Below are 11,148 nucleotides of genomic sequence, written 5' to 3'. Positions count from 1 at the left end.
AATTTGTGTATTTTGGTGTTTTATGATAGAATATGAGGTTTTAAATTTTGTTAGACAACTTGTGCTACTCGGTTTTGAGTAAAAACGAGTAAAAAGGCTTAATCGGTAAAAATATTTAGTAGTCATAAATACATGTTAGAGTGAGAATTTGATGTTGCCATAGAAGGGAAAAATGATCAGAGTGTCATAAAACATAATAATAAGGGATGAAGTTTAATTCCGAGCCTAGGGGCAAAAGTGTAATTATGCAAAGTTTAGGGGCAAAATGGTAATTTTGCCAAAGTTCAGATAAGGACTGTTTTAATGAATGTATGTACTAAATAAGATTAATTTGGTATTATAGATCAAGAGAAACGAGATTCAAGTCGTGATCGAGGAAAAACAAAGTTTACGAGGAATAGGCTCGATTGTTAAAAATTTTGTACCGAGGTAAATTCATGTGTAAATAAGGTAGCATAATTGTTATTTTTAAGTTATTGATGTTAAATATATGATATGCTGATTTTTATCATGAAATATATGCTTTGTGGTTATTTTCGAATAAAATGCAAATTAAGTGTATTATTTGTTAAATATAAAGTGCTACCGAGTGTTGGTTTCGGTATTTTACGGAAGATGGCAAGGAGATGTGTTCGAGGAAAATCCTGTTTGAACCTTAGGAATAGATTAGGATACAAGTGACATGTCACTAGGATGGTTGAACATCCGAACTCGTTGAGTTGAGTCCGAGTTCACTTATGGATGTGAAATGTCCGAAACGTTGAGTTGAGTCCGAGTTCGTGAGATGTAACTAGGCATCCGAACTCGTTGAGTTGAGTCCGAGTTCACTAATGGATGCGAGCGCCCGAGCTCGTTGAGTTGAGTCCGAGTTCACTTATGGGCGGGTTACATGGTAGCTTGGCTACAAATGTGGCACTTATGTGCAAATTATCCATGTATTCGAGTTATATTCCGATGTGTTCAACGGGTAAAATTTCTAGTGAAATGGAAGAACACTTAAGATGCAGGTGACGTATTGGTAAGTATTGTGAAATGGACACTTTGGACAGGTATGTACTTAACCTTCGGGTTGAAAATAGATACAACAACGATAAGGCGGTAAGATGATTAATGATGTTTAGAAATGTGATATATGTTTTGGTGATACCATGCTAAGGTTGTTTGGTATAATTGTATTGTTATGTTACTTGTTATTTGCATATGACTTACTAAGCATTTATGCTTATTCCCTCCTTTTCATTCACTGTAGTTTTGAACAAGCCGGCTTAGGAATCGGGACAGGTCGAAGGTTCGATCACACTATCTGAAGGACTCTTTTTGGTAAATGGCTTGTAAAACTTAAGTATGGCACGTATAGCAATACACCTATTTTGTGTAAATAATTTTGTGATATGGCCATGATTTGGTTGAGAAAATGCTTAATAATGATAAGTCATGCAAAATGCTAAGTTAGATCATGTTTGATGTCATGGAAGTTTAATATGTTATCTAGATCATAAAAACTCATGAAAAGATGAAATTTGCCATAAATAGAATATTGTAGCAACACTGACATGAGTTTGAAAATTTACTAAAAATCATAGAAATTGAATTTGGTGATAGATTAAATATGAAATTGAAGACTAGTATGTCTAGTTTCATATAAAACAAATGAAACAAATAAAGGAATTATATGTTATAAGATATTTGAATTTTAGTGAAACAGGGCCAGAGCGATTTCTGGATCCCCTGTTCCAACTTTAGAAGTTTACCATAAATTGTAAAAAAATAATTAGGTGGTGCATTTCATATTATTGGAATCCTTATTGAGTCTAGTTTCGAAATAAATAAATGGCATAGTCATATAGACTTTTCACAAAGAGAAATATGGTTCGTAGTAAACAGAGGTCAGTCCAGTCAAGTCCTGAAACAGGGGTAACTTTAACTAATAAACTGTATTAATTGGCCCAACCAAAAATTCTATAAAAATATTAGTAAATAGATATATGAGTCTATATTTAAGGAAAATTTATGGATCTTGATTTCGAGTTTTTTAACTCGAGATATGATTTTTCTTGTAACTGTGACGCAGGTAGCTAGAAAGCTGTAAATGTAGAAATAAATGATTCGAAGTTCTTAATTCGATAAATTATGTTCGGTTACACCTCAAGCTCGACTCCGGCGACGGTCTCGGGCATGGGGGCATTACAAGATTTGAGGAAAAGACTGATGAGTAATTCATTTCCATCTCATTCAAAGAAATCTAAAAAAATGTACAGCCGTTTGAATGTATCAGCTCGGTATTCTCACAGAGACCGCGAGAAGCAACACTCGAGTTTTAAATTTCAAGCCACTTCAATGGTAAGTGTAAGTAATGTGGGGCCTAACAAACCTGAATGTCAACATTATGGTAGACATCATCCCGGTGAGTGTAGAATGAATGACTGGGATTGTTTCAAGTGTGGTTCTCAGGAGCATTTCATCCGAGATTGCCCTAAAATGGCTAAGAAAGAAAAATTTTAGAGCGCGAGGCCAAGTAATACTACTAATAGGGGTATGCCACTGAGTAACACTAGAAATGGAGCTAGTAGCAAAGGTGTGACAAAGGATACAACTGTGAGATCTGAAGCTCGAGCCCCTGCTAGAGCCTATGCCATTTGTGCTCACGAAGAAGCGACATCTCCCTATGTTATCACTGGTACTTTTTCTCTCTATAATACTATTGTAGTTGTATTGATTGATCCTGGATCGACTCATTCTGATGTTTGTATGAAACTGGTAGCTAGTAAGAGCTTGCCTATTAAGTTTACTGAATTGGTGGTTAAAGTATCAAACCTTTTAGGCAAACATGTGTTTGTTGATAGAGTTTGCAAGAATTGTCCCTTAATGATTCGAGGTCACTATTTTCTGGCTGATTTAATGTTGTTGCCATTTGATGAATTCGATGTTATTTTGAGTATGGATTGGTTAACACTGCATGATGCTATGGTGAACTGTAAAAGAAAGATTATTGAACTGAAATGTGAAAATGGTGGAATTCTTCAGATTGATTCAGATGAGCCAGGTGAGTTACCTGTTGTGATTTCTTCGATGTCTGCCCAAAGATATGTAAGAAAAGGTTGTGAAGCGTATCTTGCTTATGTGTTGAATACAAAAGTGTTTGAATTGAAAATTGAATCAATGCCAATAGTTTGTGAATACCAGAATGTGTTTCTGGAAGAGTTTCCTGGTTTACCACCAGTTAGAGAGTTGAGTTTGGTATGAGTTAGTATCAGGGACCTCATTGATATCTATTGCTCTGTATAGGATGGCACCGACTGAATTGAAGGAATTAAAGGCTCAGTTGCAAGAGTTAACAAATAAAGGTTTTGGGAGACCGAGTTATTCTCTATGGGGTGCTCTAGTGTTATTTATAAAGAAGAAAGATGGGTCTATGAGACTTTGTATCGATTACCGATAGCTCAACAAGGTGACTATAAAGCACAAGTATCCTTTACCGAGGATAGATGATTTATTCGATAAGTTGAGAGGAGCAATGGTATTCTTGAAGATGAATTTAAGATCTGGCTACTATTAGTTGAGAATCAAGTAGTCGGATATGCTGAAGACCGCCTTTAGGACAAGGTATGGACACTATGAATTCCTTGTTATGCCTTTTGGATTAACAAATGTACCTACTGTATTTATGGACTTGATGAATAGAATTTTCTGACCGTATTTGGACAAGTTTGTGGTTGTGTTTATCGATGACATTCTGATTTATTCTTGAGACGAGTCCAAGCATGCCGAGAATTTGAGAATTGTATTGCAGACTTTGAGAGATAAGCAGTTGTTTGCTAAATTTAGTAAAAGTTAGTTTTGGCTCCGAGAAGTCAGATTTTTGGGATATATTGTTTCAGGTGATGGTATCCGAGTTGATCCGAGTAAGATTTCAGCAATTGTTAATTGGAAACCACCGAGAAATGTATCTAAAGTTTGAAGCTTTTTGGGCTTAGCCAGTTATTACCAACGATTTGTCAAAGGATTTTCGATGATCGCTACTCCATTGACCAAGTTGCTACAAAAGGATGTTAAGTTTGAATGGTTTGAAAAATTTTAGTAAAGTTTCAAGAAGTTGAAAGCATTTTTGACTAAGGCACCGATTTTAGTACAACCTGAACTGGGAAAAGAGTTTTTGATTTATAGTGACCCATCACTAAACAGATTAGGATGTGTGTTGATACAAGAGGGCAAACTGATAGCTTATGCCTTGAGATAGTTGAAACTTCATGAGAAGAATTATCTAACACATGATTTGGAATTAGCCGTTATTGTGTTTGCTTTAAAAATTTTGAGACACCATTTGTACGGTGAGAAATGTCATGTATTTTTCAATCATAAGAGTTTAAAATACTTGATGACTGAGAAAGATTTAAACTTGCAGCAATGAAGATGGCTCGAGTTATTGAAAGATTATAAGCTAGTCATTGATTACCACCCAGGTAAGGCAAACGTAGTAGCAGATGTGTTGAGTAGAGAGTCTTTGTTTGCTTTGAGAGTGATGAATACACGATTGAATTTTTCCGATAATGGTTCGATTCTAGCCAAGTTGAGAGCTAGACCTGTAACACCCCAAACCCGGCCCAGACGTTACGGCCGAATCCGGTGTGTCACATTGTAGCGTTACTGTATAGGTCATGTCTTATCTAAAATCTTTCTTAGTGATTTAAGGGTATTTTCATTATAAATTAAAGTGAATGGAAGCTGTGCACCAGGTAGGATGCAGAAAAAAGAGGAGGTGAGTCTATTAGACTGCTTAAGTACCAAGCTCTCCACGGATCCACTCCTAGACATGCACACAACCATTGCCACATTTTAACTGAATGATTGTTCAGGAAAAACCATTTCATTTTAAGCCTTCGAAAACACTTATTAATGTTTTCATTTCGAAAGTTTTGTCTTGTTTCACTATATTTTGAAATTAGGTAATCTCTTTTAAAAACGCGCCCTAGAGCTATTCAATTTCACACATTTAAATCCATAACATGCCTAAGCTAATAATCATACTAAAGCATTTAAAAATAATTAAAGTGGCCTTATTACAACATAAAACCCAGAGCAATTAAAGTAAATGAAACTAATCTAGTCATAAGAAGAAAATTGAGCTTGCGAAACATGTGGCCACTCCGAATCCCTCTCAGCTCCAAGTCCACTATGGTTGGGGGTTGCCTGCACGGATAAAATTAAGGGGTGAGTTTGGAAAACTCAGTGTGTAAAATAACCCAACCATATTCCGGATCGGTTCAAACCACGAAAGCAGTTAAGTTGGGCCTTAGCCTATCTGAGTCGAATGAAGGCCATAGGCCTATAATAGAAGCAGAACAGATATATCGTGTATGCAGAAAACCCAACCCATATCCATCCGTATACACCCCCGTGCCAACCTTACACCATGTGGGGAGACTACTCGATCCACCCATCCGCTACACGTCACAAAATTTGTAGCATGGCTGCCAGAACAGATATTGTGATAGAGTCACCAGATATAGATATTGTGGCAGAGACACCAGAAACAGATATTTCTGGCAAAGCCACCAGATCAAATATTTGTGGTAGAGCCACCAGAACGCTTCCTCCATCAATATAACCCATATCTTGTGCAACAGATATACATGTCATGGCATACAATAAACAGAATCAGAATATCATGCATTTCAGTCAAAATTAACCCTAAGGGTATAATGGTAATTTTGCACCTAGGGGGTATAATGGTAATTTTCATACTTAGGGGTATTTTAGTAAATTTAACTATTTTAGGGTTTACACTCATATTACAGCCATTGACACATTAACAGAAACACTTACCGAGCGTTTTTACCGAATTGGGCCCGTTGGCCCATTAACCCGATTTTGGTCTATTAAGCCCAAATATACCGAAGTGCATGAAATTGCGCACTCTGCAATCATACTACTTGTGATTACCAAAATTAACAACCAAACCATCTCACAAGCACTCGCACGCTCGCAAGTTCACAAAATGCCGGCTTTTCGGTATTTCGGCTTTTCGACTTTTGCCGATCTAGTCTATGTGGGTATCGTTTACACACCTGATTTGCGACAACTACTACTGAAATCTCCCTCGATATCCTACAATCGTCACTAGACATATCAGATCCAAAATACAATGGCAACCATGTAACACCCCTTACCCGTATCCGTCGCCGGAACAGGGTACGAGGTATTAACAAATCATAGTACATACTATTAAATAAAACCGAGACAAAAATATGGCGTGCAATTAGATGATGAATCATTATAACATATGCCTTTAACAATACTAGCCAATTTCAAAGGCTTCGTACAAAATAATCGGTCAAATACTATAATTAATATTTTAAACCTAGGCAATTATGACACGTAACAAAATAACTAAGTGTACTATACATGTCATAATTCAAAATGTTCAGTTCAAATACCCAAAAGTATTGATAGTGTAGGCAGATCTTCAACGATCCTTGACTCCTGTGCAAGCTGGACGACACTCGGTGCAAAATATGGAAATTTTGCAATTTAGTTAAAAACCTTTTCCTTCCCCCGTTCGAGGTCGATTCCATGCCTTTCGTGATCTATAACAACACATTTAGCTCATTTAACACTCATACTATTTATTTCAATCCAAAAATCACATTATGGAAAAATTTCATTTTTTCCCCTTAACTTTTACAAAATTATGATTTTGCCCCTAGGCTGAGAAATTTTTAGTTTCAGCCCTTATTCTTATGTTTTATGACATTCTGAACATTTTTCTCTTCTATGACAACATCAAATTCTAACTCTAACATGCACTTATGAGCATTAGGTATTTTTACTGATTATATTGTTTTGCTCGTTTTCGCTAAAACTCGCTTAGAAAAGATCGTTATCCTAACCTCAAACATTCATATTCTACCATAAAACATCAAAATACATGCATATCATTCATAGGTAAATTTTTAAACATAAGCCCTAACTCGAAATAATGGTAGAAATAGGTAAACCGAGCTTCGTGGATTTCAAAAATGTAAAGAACATTAAAAACGGGGATTGAATGCACTTACTATGTGTAACACCCCGTACCCGATATCGTCGCCGGAGTCGGACACGAGGGGTTCACAGACTAAATTCACTTGTCACACAGACCATTTTAACATTTCCAGACAAGTTGGCTGACTGCGTCACTGTTACCCTAAAAATCATATCTCGAGTTCCAGAACTCGAAATCCAGTTCCGTAAATTTTTCCTGAAACTAGACTCATAATTCCATCTACATATATTTTTCTAGAATTTTTGGTCAAGCCAATTAGTACAGTTTATTAGTTAAAATCTCCCCTGTTTCAGGGTTCGACTACACTGATCTTTGCGCGTTACGACTTGGATATCTTCCTGTACAGGGCTCTAACACTTATGCCGTTTCTTTCTAATGAAACTAGACTCACAAAGAAATCTGTACATGTAGAGCATAACTTCTAATTCTCTCTGGTTAATTTATAGTGAATTTTCAAAGTCGGAACAGGGGATCCAGAAACCGTTCTGGCCCTGTTTCGCGAAATATTGAATATATCTTAAAATATGACTCATATGACCCTTTCGTTTCTTCCATATGAAAGTAGCTTCATCAAGGTTCAATTACATAATTTATTCACTATTTAATTCCATTCATACTATTTTTAGTGATTTTTCACATCCACATCACTGCTGCTGCCAGCATCTATTTTAAGGTAAACTTTACCTATTCTATGATCCTCCATGGATCAACTAAGGTTTGTCATACATATACCAAAAGTGATCATGAATAACCATGTCAAGAGTATAAGACCGAAAATAATCAGCCATGGCATATGGCCTAATGATCAATTAAACCTCAACTATTTCTCATCGAAAACCGAACTCACTAAGACTTATAACTAAGTACCACAAGGCCGAATTGACTTAATGTCTATGCCATTTTCGCATGGCTTAAGGTTTACATACCAAATTTAAAACATAACATTATAGCTTATACATGCCGAAATGTTCTTCTAGACCCACTAAGAAGAAAGTACCAAAATGATTGCTAGTTGGTGTGATGACTTTGATGACGGTCCCGGGCACGCAAAAAGGATGAATCCAAGAAACCTAAAATAGGTGACAAGCAAACACCGAATGAGTATATAACTCAGTAAGTCATAAGCATTCCACAACCATCCATTAACAAAATTATCACAAAATGAAACAATGAAACGAGGCTAAGTACTCCATCCATACCGAACTATACCATAGTTCCTTAGACCTTTTGGTTCAATCTCATACCAAGCCATACATTCACATTTCATATACTATTCAATAGGGTATTTGAGGCATTTTCCATACATCATTTCATATTCGTTTCAATCATACAACTAAATGTCCTTTCGTCTATTCCACGATAAACCTTATGTACATGACTGCAATTGTAATCATCACATAGATTCAAAACTTACCATGCTCAACCCCGAGCATGAACATAGCGCCTACTTGCCATGAACCCAAGGTACTTACTCTTTCCGCTGTCCATGATCAACTCGATGAAGTCACACCCTCCATGTAAATAATCGATCGAAGATATATATATCAAGTTCGCACACATAGTGCTTAATAATCGATCACGCACACTTAGTGCCATGTGATTTAAGCTCGCACACATAGTGCCATATAATTTAAGCTCGCACACTTAGTGCCATACATTTCAAGCTTGCACACTTAGTGCCAATCTCGTCACCATGCACACTTATTGCCCGCACACTTAGTGCCGAAACCAAACACTCTACACATTTCACTACCTTTTTACAGTCAACAATGTCATCATTCCATGCACATACATTTTTATATACATTTCATCTCATTAACACAATTACATAGGTATTACGATCATTTAAATCAATACCAAATATATGCTTATTGACTTACCTCGGATGTTGTCGAATGTCTTCAACAGCTATTCAATTACTTTTTCTTTCCCCTTGTCCAACTTCGATCCTTTAAGCTCTTGAGCTAAATCAAACATATTTACTTCTCAATCAAACATACACATACGACAACCATATACATTTCAAAAACCAATTCATTCGTATCATTTGTCCATATATTAGCTTTTAACACATTCGGTCACTAGGGCGACCTATTTAACCTTTAAGCATTCTTTTCCAATTTTAGTTAAATAATACCGAATGCCATTAACTACTAATGCCACACACACACATATGCATAAAATTAACCCATACATGACCTATAGCTCATTCGGTCATTCATCTCTCAAGCCTATCAAGCTTCATATCATGCTTCCTTGGCCGAATATACATATAAGCACAATTTGGCATTTTTATTCACTTCATGATAAATTCGGCCTTGACATAATTTCATTAAAAGTCCCTATTAGCCACTCCCATAATCTAAATCTAAAAATCGGCAACATCCACCTTTTAACTATCTTAGCCGAATACTTCTCAACACTTAGATTAAAGTATGCACATTAATTTAATACAACTTTCATTATACCTTTCACCCTAAAACATAATTTATAAATCTCACCCTTCCTTCCATGTTTCGGTCAATTATTCAAATTATCACATAACATAAATTTTGTATTCCCTATTCATCTTAACTCATTCGGCTTTAACAATTACCCAATTCTCCTAAAAGAAACTAACAAATAACTTAAGCAATTTCATTAACCCATATAGCCGAATGTACCAAGCATTTATCATTTTGCAACATGAATTCTATAGCATGGCCGAATACTCATGCACATACACACATAACAACAAGAACTCAATGACCTAAAAATCTCCTTTTATTAAACATTCAAACTCACTCCTCTTCATGCTTCATCACAACAACATCAAAACACCAACCAAGAAAGACAACATCCATGGCCAAATTTCATCTCCATCAAATAGCAAAAGAAATCTAAACCATGGACTAGGTAGATTTCAAACTAACAACTAAAACATGCATGAATCTCAAGGAATAACATCAAACATACCTCAATCTAGTTACAATCATGGCCGAGCTTCTCCAAACCCCCCTTTCCCTCACTCACGGCAATTGTAAAAAAAATGAGAAAGGATGAACAACCAATTTTTTTTTCTTTTTTCTTTGTTTTGTCACGGCAAAGGGGGCATCCACACACATTATTTTTTTTTTGTTATCATCATTTTCTTTTTCCATTTCTTTAATACTAGCTTTCTATTTTATTGTTTCCTACATACATCACTAGTCTAACATGTTGGAGACATGTTTCCACCCATAGCATGGCCGGCCATCATGCTCCAATTTGGCTAATTTGACATGCAAGGACAAACACTTTCCCACATGTATTAATAGGCCATTTTAACACTTCCCTAGCACATTTCTCAATTTTCTCACATAAGTCCTTTCTAATAAATTTCACCTACAAATGACGAAATTAAGGCACGAAATTTTCACATATGTACATTCATGCACAATAAACATAGAAAATAATAGTTAATTATTTTTTTGTGTCTCAGTTTTGTGGTCTCGAAACCACTTCCCGACTAGGGTCATATTAGGGCTGTCACAACTCTCCCCCGCTTAAGAAATTTTCGTCCTCGAAAATCTTACCGGTAAATAGGTTTGGGTATCGCTCTCTCATAGAGTTCTCGGGTTCCCAAGTAGCTTCTTCGATCCCGTGTTTGAGCCATAACACTTTCACTAACGAAACCCTTTTGTTTCGCAACTCTTTCACTTCACGAGCTAGGATACGAATCGGTTCTTCTTCATAACTCATATCGGCTTGAATTTCGACCTCAGATGGAGTGATTACGTGTGACGGGTCGGACCTATATCGTCGAAGCATCGAGACATGGAAAACGTTGTGAATCTTTTCGAGCTCAGGGGGTAAAATTAATCGGTACGCTACTGGCCCAACTCGTTCAGATACTTTATACGGACCGATGAACCTCAGACTCAATTTGCCCTTACGGCCAAATCTAAGCACCTTCTTCCAGGGTGAGACTTTGAGAAATACCTTGTCTCCAACCTGATATTCAATGTCTTTTCTTTTCAAATCCGCATACGACTTTTGGCGATCCGAAGAGGCTTTCAAACTTTCACGAATTACTCGAACCTTCTGCTCGGCATCCTTAATCAAATCAACCCCGAAGATTTTACTTT

Source organism: Gossypium arboreum, chromosome 8 (genome assembly GCF_025698485.1).
Source record: "Gossypium arboreum isolate Shixiya-1 chromosome 8, ASM2569848v2, whole genome shotgun sequence".
Classification (NCBI taxonomy): Eukaryota; Viridiplantae; Streptophyta; class Magnoliopsida; order Malvales; family Malvaceae; genus Gossypium; species Gossypium arboreum.
The sequence above is the reverse complement of the archived record's forward strand: the minus strand, read 5'-3'. Positions refer to the sequence as shown.